The sequence below is a fragment of the Rhinatrema bivittatum genome, chromosome 1 (assembly GCF_901001135.1).
Source record: "Rhinatrema bivittatum chromosome 1, aRhiBiv1.1, whole genome shotgun sequence".
In the NCBI taxonomy this organism is placed as follows: Eukaryota; Metazoa; Chordata; class Amphibia; order Gymnophiona; family Rhinatrematidae; genus Rhinatrema; species Rhinatrema bivittatum.
The window spans coordinates 812,608,365-812,622,737 of record NC_042615.1 but is presented as its reverse complement, the minus strand read 5'-3'; the positions used below and the strand labels follow the sequence as shown (position 1 = coordinate 812,622,737).

Sequence of the window (14,373 nt, the reverse complement as noted above, 5' to 3'; positions counted from 1 at the left end):
GCGCACCGCCATGCTTGATCCTCCCCGGGCCCTAGGCACACGTGCATGCTAATCCTTAAAGGGCCTGTGGCGCCCTTGGATGACATCAGCATGCCCCCCCCCCCCCCCCCAGCTATTTAAGGGGCCCATTGACAGCCAGCTGATACCTCAGCCACAGGTCCCCAAGCCTTGCTTCGTCCTGCCTGTCCAGCCTCGCCTCATCTAGCCTTGTCCCATCCAGCCTTGCTCTGCTCCTGCCCTTGCCCGGTCTCTGCTGTCTCATTCTGTCTGCCTGCCCTGTCCTTGGCCTTCCCCATGTCATCCTGTCTATCTTGGCCTGATTCTCCGATTCTGACCTCAGCTACGGACTTTGCCGTCTGGACCTGACCATGCCTTTTATCCTGACTCCGTCCTGCTTGCTGCCTGCCCTGACTCTTGGTCCATCTCTGGACTCTCTCTTGGATCGCCCTCGGGAACCACCTAAGTCCTGCCTGTCCCTGGAACCCAAGGGTGCAACCTATGGGGACCTGGGCTAGCTAAGGTGAAGCTCCAGCCTGTCCCAGATCAGTGCATGTTCGCCAGCTGTCAGCATGGCCCTAATGGCCTCGCTCACGAGCCAGCGTCAACTCTACCATAGCACAAGGGGCTCACAATCTTTACAGCTTTAACATTTTAAACATAACCAAGACTGTGAGAAATCACAAATGTATTTAAAAGCACTTATGCCACCTAAAAGTGAATCAATCAGCTGTAAAGAACTTTATTGCACCATCTTACACCTTATCAGTAAAATAGTACTGTTGGAAATCCTCAAAGCCTCCAGAATGCTTCCTTGTTTAATGACCTTAGTGCTTATCTGTGCTGTTATGACCACTACAGTCTACAGGATATTGAAATGGGATTTGGGAGTTTGCAGTGCAGGGAGGCCTTGATAGTTATCTCCTCCCACCCGGTTTAGGGAACCGTGCAAGAATATCTGTAATGACAGCGACTTGAACTGTTTGCTGTAATGAAGTGAGGTCTGGCCTCCGGGGCTGCTCCCTGGGTTCAGCTATCACTGGGCGGGCTGGCACGTACTTGTCTTGTGCTAAGGACTGAGGCGGTAAGGACCCGGACGTCACGCGGCTCTATCCCGCGGCCCCGGTGTGAGCCAATCCAGCCTGACCTTCTTCTGTGACATCACAATGGCGCCACAGAACGTTTGAGCTCTCGCCGTTCTCTGGAAGTTTTCAGCACGGAGGAACGGCAGGACACGCGCCAGGGAGTTCTCTATTGATGTCTAAGCTGTTCTGACACTCGCTTCCCATTATGTCTCAGCAACATCAGACAATAAGAAAGACTCCGTCTTAACCTTTCGCCTCAAGTGAAACAAAAGCAGACATTGGGATTTAAAAAAATAACCAAAAAAAAAAAGTAGTCGATTCAGATCGGAGAGAGAAATTTCCTTCTTTCATTAGCGGAGCGGAATGGTGGCTGGAGGTCTGGGGAGGTCGAGCTCGGCAGCAGGGCCCTACAAGAATTTTAATGATATCTCGGTGTGAGAACTCTCAGTCTTCCAGCCCATTCCAGACAGGTCTCTGTGCTTCTAGAAATCCCCTAAAAATACCAGGAGCTTCTGCTAGGCAAACAGCTGCTGTAAAAAAAATACATACACACACACATATATATAGGTGGCAAAGGGAAAGAGACAAGGATGTCATAGATGAGAAGGCGAGGAAAGCTGAATGATGGAAAAGGATTTAAAAAAAAAAAAAAAGGGTGAAAGGGAGAAACAGGCAAAGACAGAGGAAGAAAATAGTGGAGGGTGAGGGAAGGAGAGAGTCTGAACCCACGGAGGTAGGAGAGAGAGGGAAAAAGTGCTGGAAGGCTCTGGCAATAGAAGAGGAATAAGGGGGGAAAAAGCAACCCTGCAACGCGCCACCTAAAATTACCGGCGGTCAGCGACCTCGTAGACACCTTTTCATGCGCACACATTTTACCTCCCTTACTCCTACCACTCTCCCTCTCACCCCCACCCGGACAGATATTTTTGAAACAAGCGTCCTATTCTGCAAAGGCGCCTCAACCCCCCCCCCCCCCCCCCACCGTCCGACGCACCTGCCCAGCTCGCTCTGCTCCTGGCGCCAGCAACACATTTCTGTCTTAGAAAAGTAAGAGGGAAAAGAAACCGATCGGGCTCTCAAAGGAGGGGGCTGACAAAATAAAGGCAAAAAGAACAGCGTTCAAGAAGTATAAAAGGGATCCCACAATGAGGAGCACGGGGAAGAATTACCTGGGGAAGCTGAGGGAGACGAAGAAAGAAATCTGGAAAGCAAAAGGTCAGGCGGAAGAAAGGATGGCCAAAGAGGTAAAGCGAGGAGACAAAACATTTTTCAGCGACATTAGAGTAAGGAGAAAGGTCTGAAGTGTAGTGAAAGGGAAAGGTGACAAGGAGCAATGTGAGGAGAGAGACAAAGAAAGGGCAGAAATATTAAACAAATACTCCAGTTCGGTGTTCACTATAGAAGACCCTGGAGAAGGACCGTCGCTGTTTGACAAAATAGCAGATGGGAGTGGAGTAGATGCAACCCCCATTTACAGAAGAGAATGTATGGGAAGAGCGAGGAAACCTGGTGGACAAGGCCAGAGGTTCATCCCAGGATACTGAGGGAGCGCAGAGATGTGCTGGCGGGTCCACTGCGTGACCTGATCCCTGGGAACGGGAGCGGTGCCGAGAGGCTGGAGGAGAGCGGTGGTGCTCCCGCTTCACAAGAGCGGGAGCAGAGAGGAGACTGGGAAAATTAATGGGGACGCTGCTGAAGGATGGGACAGTGAACTACCTACAATCCGGTGGCTTCCTGGACCTGAGGCAGCATGGATTCATCAGGAGAAGGTCCTGTCAGACAAATCTGATTGATTTTTTTAATTAGGTGACTAGAGAATTGGATAAGGGAAGGGCGCTCGATGTGATTTACTGGGATTTTAGAAAAGCATTTGATACGGTCCCACATAGGAGACTGATGAACAACATGAGAAGCTCGGGAGTGAGCGCCAAGGTGGTGGCCTGGATTACAAACTGGTTGACTGACAGGAGACAGCGTGTGATGGTAACTGGAACCTGCTCTGAAGAGAGAACCGTGGGAAGTGGATGCCACAGGGATCGGTTTTGGGACCGGTTCTGTTCAACAGCTTCTATCCCTGGAAGGGATAGAAGGTAAAGTTTATTTATTTGCGGATGATGCTGAGATCTGCAACAGAGTGGTCACACCTGAAAGAGTAGAGAGAATGAGTCGTGATTTAAGAAAGCTTGAAGAGTGGTTGAGGATTTGGCACAGCTGGGATTCAGTGCCAAGAAGGGCAGAGTCCTGCATCTGGGGTGCAGTAATCCAAAAGAGCTGTATGTGATGGGGAGAGTGAAAGACTGATGTGCACGGACTGGGAGAGAGACCTTGGTGTATCTGAAGCAATGTGACAAGGCCATAGCTAAAGCCAGAAGGATGCTGGGCTGCAGAGAGAGAGGAATAACCAGTAAGGAAAAGGAGGTGGTGATGCCCCTTGAACAGGTCCTTGCTGAGGCCTCACCTGGAGTACTGTGTTCAGTTCTGGAGTCCATATGTGAAGGGAGACAGAGTTAGCTAACCAGAGCCAGCAATCCCAGGAGCGCGTGGGCAGACCCGGCCTGGCATTGCAGTAAGCAACAAGCGTCGTGGGTGACCAAGAAGCTTCTGTGCAGCTGCAGCCCTGAATGCTGAAAGGTGTGGAGCACTCAGCTGCCTACAACCAGGAATCAGGAGGGGAGAATGAGTGTGGGGGGATTGAAGACGTTTTTGTGGAGAGGGGGAAATGAGTGTTTAGGGGCCAGAGATAAACTCGGCGGCCGTTTTCATTACTGGCAGACAGGGCAGCTCAGCGGGTTGTGCTAGGAAGGAGGTGCTAAGGTCATGCAAACGACGCTAGCACCTCCTTCCTATCGTGACCCCCCTAATTTAAATATTGCATGGTGCGCCCCCCCCCTGCGGGTGCCATGCGTGTGCTAAGAAAGCGGGCACTGAAAAGTCAGCGCCTCCTTTCCGGGAAGATTTTTGCATCGGCCGCTATGTTTGCAGCCATTCTTATGAGCTGCTCTGATTGCTGCCCTTAGGATTCACAATAATTTGACTTTAAGAAACTTGAGCATTAAAATGTTAGGATTTAGGGGTCAAAGCTTGAATGGGGGAGCGCTAAGCACTGCCCCGTAAAGAGAGTAGAGGGGAGTTAGCCTGCAAGAGACTCCTCAAAGCTCACAATTTTACTTGCACACAGAAACCTGAGATTTACCTTTTGTGCTCTCTGTAACCTGTAATTTTACTTTACTATTGTTTTATCATTTGTATTATGGTTTTTTTCAATTTGATATTCCCTTATCCTGTATTTGGTGAGGGTCTGTCTGGATATTCCATGTGGGACTGAGGGGAGGGATTCTGCTAGCGTTTAGTTTGTGTAAGGTTTGTATCAGTCCAGCTTTTTTTGTTTTCCAGCAGGGAATAGATTTATATTTATTTAAAAACATCTATAATTCACATATTACAAAAAGTTCATTATTTAGCTGCTTTAGGGCAAGTTACCTCATTTCCAGTTTTGTTGTTTCATAGACAGGATTGTTGTTGCTGTGTGAGTTTTGAGAGTTAGTGCTGTTTAAATGTGATGGGTTTGATGCAAAGGTGCTGAGAGTGTTTTCTGCAGGGTTTTCTGTTAATTCACAAAGTGCCCGGTACAGGAGGGAATTAACTCTCCAATTTTTTCTCTTGTCCTCAGCCCGACCTGTCTCTGATGCCGACTACATCGACTACAAAGAGAAAATCTAAATCTCGCCCATCTCCAACGGATGTTCCTGTCGGACCGATGGATGGTTTTATGGGTTCTGGGACTTCAGTGGAGCCCAGGAAGGGGGTTCTGCCTTCTCCAGAGCCAGATCCCTCCTCGGTGCAGCCTCTGGCAGAGCCCCCGGGATCAGAGGAGGGGGCAGGGCTGGCTCTGGATCCACTAAAGCCCAGGACTTTGGGCTCTCTGTGGATGGTTGTGGAGCGGCCGGAAGCAACAATGAGCATCAAGTTGGAAAGGATTGAAGGGGAAATCTCCTCAGTGACCCAGGAGAAGAAAATCTCTGTTCATGCTAAGCGGCTGCAGGCACCGGAGAGCAAGGTAGAAAATTTACTCATTAATTCTCCTGTGTCCATTCAGGATAAAGTTTGTTAGAAGAAAAATTAAGAATTTGGAAAATGTTGCCAAAAGAGAAATATTTTAAAATTATCAACTTAGGTGCTACAACCCAAGAAAGAGATCTAGGCGTCATAGTGGATAACACATTGAAATCGTCGGTGCAGTGTGCTGCGGCAGTCAAAAAAGCAAACAATGTTGGGAATTATTAGAAAGGGAATGGTGAATAAAACGGAAAATGTCATAATGCCTCTGTATCGCTCCATGGTGAGACCGCACCTTGAATACTGTGTATAATTCTGGTCGCCGCATCTCAAAAAAGATATAATTGCGATGGAGAAGGTACAGAGAAGGGCTACCAAAATGATAAGGGGAATGGAACAGCTCGGCTATGAGGAAAGACTAAAGAGGTTAGGACTTTTCAGCTTGGAGAAGAGATGGCTGAGGGGGGATATGATAGAGGAGTTTAAAATCATGAGAGGTCTAGAACGGGTTAATGTGAATCGGTTATTTACTCTTTCGGATAGTAGAAAGACTAGGGAGCACTCCATGAAGTTAGCATGGGGCACATTTAAAACTAATCGGAGAAAGTTCTTTTTTACTCAACGCACAATTAAACTCTGGAATTTGTTGCCAGAGAATGTGGTTAGTGCAGTTAGTATAGCTGTGTTTAAAAAAGGATTGGATAAGTTCTTGGAGGAGAAGTCCATTACCTGCTATTAAGTTGACTTAGAGAATAGCCACTGCCATTAGCAATGGTTACATGGAATAGATTTAGTTTTTGGGTACTTGCCAGGTTCTTATGACCTGGATAGGCCATTGTTGGTAACAGGATGCTGGGCTTGATGGACCCTTGGTCTGACCCAGTATGGCATTTTCTTATGTTCTTATGTTCTTAGGATGGAGGCGGTCCAGAGAAGGGCGACCAAGATGGTGCGAGGTTTGTATTGGAAGACTTATGAAGAGAGCCTGAAGGATCTGAATATGTACACCCTGGAGGAGAGGAGGTGCAGGGGAGATATGATACAGACCTTCACATACCTGAAAGGTTTGAATGATGCACAATCGACAAACCTTTTCCCGTTTGAAAGAAATCAGTAGAACTGGGGGTCATGAAATGAAACTCCAGGGAGGACGACTCAGAACCAAGGAAATATTTCTTCAATAAGCCTTAAAACTGTTGATGCAACTCCATCATAGCTCTCTGCTTCAACGGCAGGGGGAAAAGAGGAATGGGATTCAAACAGCAATCAGCGAGGGCCCGAGTTGTACAGTCTGGGAAACTGATAAGCATCGGGGTATCATACATGGCACGACAGATACTACCATAAGAAGCTTGCTGGGCAGACTGATGGATCATTTGGTCCTTTTCTGCCGTCGTGTCTATGTTTCTGTGTTTCAAAGACTCTGGGCAAAGGTGCCGATAGGGGTGGGAATTGGGGATGCCTACCAGGAAGCAAGCAACTCTGCTCCTGCTTTATGGGCTGTGTCCAATAGACCCTGATTGTTTTGTCTGCATTTCAATGTCTTAATTACAGCTCATTGCAGCAGCCAGGACCTTCCCATAAATGAGTCCAGATGCAACCCAGCAAGTTTTATGTACCTCCCTCCTTCCAGCATCAATCCTCCTGTGAGTCGTTTGAATGCAAAAGCCGTGTTTGGTTATTTTCCTTTGATGTGATGTCTTCCCTCTGCCAGGCCTCGAACCTTACCTCAGCCATCACCGTCTGTATGAGAGAGACCCCGTCATGCAGGGCCTCCTGTGTCAGCAGCAAAGTCAAGGATTCAAGATCAACTAAACTAACATCACTTAACCCTGACAAAACTCAAAAGGGGCTGATTTACTAAAGAAACGCACATTGCACTGATAACACTGAGAAGGGGCTGATTTACTAAAGAAACGCACACAGCACTGATAACACTGAGAAGGTGCTGATTTACCAAAGGAACACACACTGCACTGATAACACTGAGAAGGGACTGATTTACCAAAGGAGCACACACTGCACTGATAACACTGAGAAAGTGCTGATTTACCAAAGGAACGCACACTGCACTGATAACACTGAGAAGGGGCTGATTTACCAAAGGAACACACACTGCACTGATAACACTGAGAAGGGACTGATTTACCAAAGGAGCACACACTGCACTGATAACACTGAGAAAGTGCTGATTTACCAAAGGAACGCACACTGCACTGATAACACTGAGAAGGGGCTGATTTACCAAAGGAACACACACTGCACTGATAACACTGAGAAGGTGCTGATTTACCAAAGGAGCGCACACTGCACTGATAACACTGAGAAGGGGCTGATTTACCAAAGGAACACACACTGCACTGATAACACTGAGAAGGTGCTGATTTACCAAAGGAACACACACTGCACTGATAACACTGAGAAGGGACTGATTTACCAAAGGAGCACACACTGCACTGATAACACTGAGAAGGGGCTGATTTACCAAAGGAACACACACTGCACTGATAACACTGAGAAGGGGCTGATTTACCAAAGGAACACACACTGCACTGATAACACTGAGAAGGGGCTGATTTACCAAAGGAACACACACTGCACTGATAACACTGAGAAGGTGCTGATTTACCAAAGGAACACACACTGCACTGATAACACTGAGAAGGGGCTGATTTACCAAAGGAGCGCACACTGCACTGATAACACTGAGAAGGTGCTGATTTACCAAAGGAACACACACTGCACTGATAACACTGAGAAGGTGCTGATTTACCAAAGGAACGCACACTGCACTGATAACACTGAGAAGGGGCTGATTTACCAAAGGAACACACACTGCACTGATAACACTGAGAAAGTGCTGATTTACCAAAGGAGCACACACTGCACTGATAATACTGAGATGGGCTGATTTACCAAAGGAGCGCACACTGCACTGATAACACTGAGAAGGGGCTGATTTACCAAAGGAACGCACACTGCACTGATAACACTGAGAAGGGGCTGATTTACCAAAGGAACACACACTGCACTGATAACACTGAGAAGGGGCTGATTTACCAAAGGAACACACACTGCACTGATAACACTGAGAAGGTGCTGATTTACCAAAGGAACACACACTGCACTGATAACACTGAGAAAGTGCTGATTTACCAAAGGAGCGCACACTGCACTGATAACACTGAGAAGGGGCTGATTTACCAAAGGAACACACACTGCACTGATAACACTGAGAAGGGGCTGATTTACCAAAGGAACGCACACTGCACTGATAACACTGAGAAAGTGCTGATTTACCAAAGGAACACACACAGCACTGATAACACTGAGAAGGGGCTGATTTACCAAAGGAACACACACTGCACTGATAACACTGAGAAAGTGCTGATTTACCAAAGGAGCACACACTGCACTGATAACACTGAGAAGGAGCTGATTTACCAAAGGAACACACACTGCACTGATAACACTGAGAAGGTGCTGATTTACCAAAGGAACACACACTGCACTGATAACACTGAGAAGGAGCTGATTTACCAAAGGAACACACACTGCACTGATAACACTGAGAAAGTGCTGATTTACCAAAGGAACGCACACTGCACTGATAACAGTGAGAAAGTGCTGATTTACCAAAGGAACGCACACTGCACTGATAACACTGAGAAGGGGCTGATTTACCAAAGGAGCGCACACTGCACTGATAACACTGAGAAGGGGCTGATTTACCAAAGGAACACACACTGCACTGATAACACTGAGAAGGTGCTGATTTACCAAAGGAACACACACTGCACTGATAACACTGAGAAGGAGCTGATTTACCAAAGGAACACACACTGCACTGATAACACTGAGAAAGTGCTGATTTACCAAAGGAACACACACTGCACTGATAACACTGAGAAGGTGCTGATTTACCAAAGGAACACACACTGCACTGATAACACTGAGAAAGTGCTGATTTACCAAAGGAACACACACTGCACTGATAACACTGAGAAAGTGCTGATTTACCAAAGGAACACACACTGCACTGATAACACTGAGAAGGGGCTGATTTATTAAAGGAACGCACACTGCACTGATAACACTGAGAAGGGGCTGATTTACCAAAGGAGCACACACTGCACTGATAACACTGAGAAGGAGCTGATTTACCAAAGGAGCACACACAGCACTGATAACATTGAGAAAGTGCTGATTTACCAAAGGAGCACACACTGCACTGATAACATTGAGAAAGTGCTGATTTACCAAAGGAACACACACTGCACTGATAACACTGAGAAAGTGCTGATTTACCAAAGGAACACACACTGCACTGATAACACTGAGAAAGTGCTGATTTACCAAAGGAGCACACACTGCACTGATAACATTGAGAAAGTGCTGATTTACCAAAGGAACACACACTGCACTGATAACACTGAGAAAGTGCTGATTTACCAAAGGAACACACACTGCACTGATAACACTGAGAAGGTGCTGATTTACCAAAGGAGCACACACTGCACTGTTAACACTGAGAAAGTGCTGATTTACCAAAGGAGCGCACACAGCACTGATAACACTGAGAAGGAGCTGATTTACCAAAGGAACGCACACTGCACTGATAACACTGAGAAGGAGCTGATTTACCAAAGGAACGCACACTGCACTGATAACACTGAGAAGGGGCTGATTTACCAAAGGAGCACACACTGCACTGATAACACTGAGAAGGGGCTGATTTACCAAAGGAGCACTCACTGCACTGATAACACTGAGAAGGAGCTGATTTACCAAAGGAGCGCACACTGCACTGATAACACTGAGAAGGGGCTGATTTACCAAAGGAGCGCACACTGCACTGATAACACTGAGAAGGAGCAGATTTACCAAAGGAGCGCACACTGCACTGTTAACACTGAGAAGGGGCTGATTTACCAAAGGAGCGCACACAGCACTGATAACACTGAGAATGGGCTGATTTACCAAAGGAGCGCACACTGCACTGATAACACTGAGAAGGGGCTGATTTACCAAAGGAGCGCACACTGCACTGATAACACTGAGAAGGGGCTGATTTACCAAAGGAACGCACACTGCACTGATAACACTGAGAAGGGTCTGATTTACCAAAGGAGCGCACACTGCACTGATAACACTGAGAAGGGGCTGATTTACCAAAGGAACACACACTGCACTGATAACACTGAGAAGGTGCTGATTTACCAAAGGAGCACTCACTGCACTGATAACACTGAGAAGGGTCTGATTTACCAAAGGAGCGCACACTGCACTGATAACACTGAGAAGGGGCTGATTTACCAAAGGAGCGCACACTGCACTGATAACACTGAGAAGGGGCTGATTTACCAAAGGAGCACACACTGCACTGATAACACTGAGAAGGGGCTGATTTACCAAAGGAGCGCACACTGCACTGATAACACTGAGAAGGGTCTGATTTACCAAAGGAGCGCACACTGCACTGATAACACTGAGAAGGGGCTGATTTACCAAAGGAGCACACACTGCACTGATAACACTGAGAAGGGGCTGATTTACCAAAGGAGCGCACACTGCACTGATAACACTGAGAAGGTGCTGATTTATTAAAGGAACGCACACTGCACTGATAACACTGAGAAGGTGCTGATTTATCAAAGGAGCACACACTGCACTGATAACACTGAGAAGGGACTGATTTACCAAAGGAACATAAGAACATGCCATACTGGGTCAGACCAAGGGTCCATCAAGCCCAGCATCCTGTTTCCAACAGTGGCCAATCCAGGCCATAAGAACCTGGCAAGTACCCAAAAACTAAGTCTATTCCATGTAACCATTGCTAATGGCAGTGGCTATTCTCTAAGTGAACTTAATAGCAGGTAATGGACTTCTCCTCCAAGAACTTATCCAATCCTTTTTTAAACACAGCTATACTAACTGCACTAACCACATTCTCTGGCAACAAATTCCAGAGTTTAATTGTGCGTTGAGTAAAAAAGAACTTTCTCCGATTAGTTTTAAATGTGCCCCATACTAACTTCATGGAGTGCCCCCTAGTCTTTCTACTATCCGAAAGAGTAAATAACCGATTCACATCTACCCGTTCTAGACCTCTCATGATTTTAAACACCTCTATCATATCCCCCCTCAGTCGTCTCTTCTCCAAGCTGAAAAGTCCTAACCTCTTTAGTCTTTCCTCATAGGGGAGTTGTTCCATTCCCTTTATCATTTTGGTAGCCCTTCTCTGTACCTTCTCCATCGCAATTATATCTTTTTTGAGATGCGGCGACCAGAATTGTACACAGTATTCAAGGTGCGGTCTCACCATGGAGCGATACAGAGGCATTATGACATTTTCCGTTTTATTCACCATTCCTTTTCTAATAATTCCCAACATTCTGTTTGCTTTTTTGACTGCCGCAGCACACTGAACCGACGATTTCAATGTGTTATCCACTATGACACCTAGATCTCTTTCTTGGGTTGTAGCACCTAATATGGAACCTAACATTGTGTAATTATAGCATGGGTTATTTTTCCCTATATGCATCACCTTGCACTTATCCACATTAAATTTCATCTGCCATTTGGATGCCCAATTTTCCAGTCTCACAAGGTCTTCCTGCAATTTATCACAATCTGCTTGTGATTTAACTACTCTGAACAATTTTGTGTCATCTGCAAATTTGATTATCTCACTCGTATTTCTTTCCAGATCATTTATAAATAAGGGTCCCAATACAGATCCCTGAGGCACTCCACTGTCCACTCCCTTCCACTGAGAAAATTGCCCATTTAATCCTACTCTCTGTTTCCTGTCTTTTAGCCAGTTTGCAATCCACGAAAGGACATCGCCACCTATCCCATGACTTTTTACTTTTCCTAGAAGCCTCTCATGAGGAACTTTGTCAAACGCCTTCTGAAAATCCAAGTATACTATATCTACCGGTTCACCTTTATCCACATGTTTATTAACTCCTTCAAAAAAGTGAAGCAGATTTGTGAGGCAAGACTTGCCCTGGGTAAAGCCATGCTGACTTTGTTCCATTAAACCATGTCTTTCTATATGTTCTGTGATTTTGATGTTTAGAACACTTTCCACTATTTTTCCTGGCTCTGAAGTCAGGCTAACCGGTCTGTAGTTTCCCGGATCGCCCCTGGAGCCTTTTTTAAATATTGGGGTTACATTTGCTATCCTCCAGTCTTCAGGTACAATGGATGATTTTAATGATAAGTTACAAATTTTTACTAATAGGTCTGAAATTTCATTTTTTAGTTCCTTCAGAACTCTGGGGTGTATACCATCCGGTCCAGGTGATTTACTACTCTTCAGTTTGTCAATCAGGCCTACCACATCTTCTAGGTTCACCGTGATTTGATTCAGTCCATCTGAATCATTACCCATGAAAACCTTCTCCATTATGGGTACCTCCCCAACATCCTCTTCAGTAAACACCGAAGCAAAGAAATCATTTAATCTTTCCGCGATGGCCTTATCTACAGTTCTATGTAAAGCTCCGCTCTCTGTTGGGCAGTTCATTGTTTTATGTAAACCGGAGTGATTTGTAGTCCCTACAAGAACTTCGGTATATAAAAATTAAAAATAAATAAATAAATAAATAGATCTTTTCTAAGTGCCCCTTTAACCCCTCGATCATCTAACGGTCCAACTGACTCCCTCACAGGCTTTCTGCTTCGGATATATTTAAAAAAGTTTTTACTGTGAGTTTTTGCCTCTACAGCCAACTTCTTTTCAAATTCTCTCTTAGCCTGTCTTATCAATGTCTTACATTTAACTTGCCAATGTTTATGCTTTATCCTATTTTCTTCTGTTGGATCCTTCTTCCAATTTTTGAATGAAGATCTTTTGGTTAAAATAGCTTCTTTCACCTCCCCTTTTAACCATGCCGGTAATCGTTTTGCCTTCTTTCCACCTTTCTTAATGTGTGGAATACATCTGGATTGTGCTTCTAGGATGGTATTTTTTAACAACGACCACGCCTCTTGGACATTTTTTACTTTTGTAGCTGCTCCTTTCAGTTTTTTTCTAACAATTTTTCTCATTTTATCAAAGTTTCCCTTTTGAAAGTTTAGCACGAGAGCCTTGGATTTGCACACTGTTCCTTTTCCAGTCATTAAATCAAATTTGATCATATTATGATCACTATTGTCAAGCGGCCCCACCACCGTTACCTCTCTCACCAAGTCCTGTGCTCCACTGAGAATTAGATCTAAAATTGCTCCCTCTCTCGTCGGTTCCTGAACCAATTGCTCCATAAAGCTATCATTTATTCCATCCAGGAACGTTATCTCTCTAGCGTGTGCACACTGCACTGATAACACTGAGAAGGGGCTGATTTACCAAAGGAAAACACACTGCACTGATGGTACTGAGAAGGGGCTGATTTCCACAGGAGCGCACACAGCACTAATAACCGCGAGAAAAAGCTGAATTGTTCCAGGAGGGCACACAGCACTGATAACACGGAGAAGGAGCTGATTTGCCACAAGACTGCACACAGCACTGAGGACTGAGGGAAAAAAAAAACCCTAAAAACACTTAATCTATCCTTTACCTTCCACACTGCTTGGCTTTAATGTGTTCATAAACGCATTCCTGCCCTGATCCATAGAGACGCAGCTACTGTAAAGTTCTGCAGACTCTTATCAGGTCCATGAGCATGCCCGTGATACCTGGAGATTTGAGGAGAAATAGAAATGCAATTATAGATAAGCAAAGTAATTGGAAAAGGTACATCTTTAACTGATAATAATTATTCACAATGCCAAGGAAATGATTCGGACCTGTCTGAAGAACGAGTGCCTGAGGGGGGAGGCAGGCAGCATAGGGCACACGTGCAAACATCCCCTGTGCAGGGTTTCTTTCCAAGCTGACAGCATCATAGCATAATACTGAATGAACTAAGGCCTTCACTGATGCCACAGCTCGCAGCATAAACCCCCCCACACCTTCACCCGCAGCTGAATGGAAGCCCCGGGCTGGCAAGCTCCAGGAAGCCAGAACCATCAGCCACCTGCCCCAGAGAAATGGGAACTCTCTGCAGGGACCTCACCTGCTTGGGGGGGGGGGGGGGATATGCCACCCACTCGCTTCCTGGCCTGAGCTGGCGCTGGCTCTCTTCCACTTCAAAGGGACGACGTTGCTTACGAAGCAAGGGGCCGATGCAATACATATGCGCAGAAAGCGGGTGCCGAACAGTCTGCACCCGCTTTC

At 46.0% G+C, this 14,373-nt stretch overlaps 1 long non-coding RNA gene across 1 annotated transcript; it reads right to left on the bottom strand.

Annotated features, from left to right (window-relative positions):
- Positions 1 to 719: 719 nt before the first annotated feature.
- LOC115082384 lies at positions 720 to 13,839 on the bottom strand. Its single transcript, XR_003854157.1, has 2 exons — positions 13,715 to 13,839; positions 720 to 1,612 (listed from the first exon to the last, which is right to left on the bottom strand). It is a non-coding gene; the product is annotated as an uncharacterized LOC115082384 (long non-coding RNA).
- Positions 13,840 to 14,373: the final 534 nt, after the last annotated feature.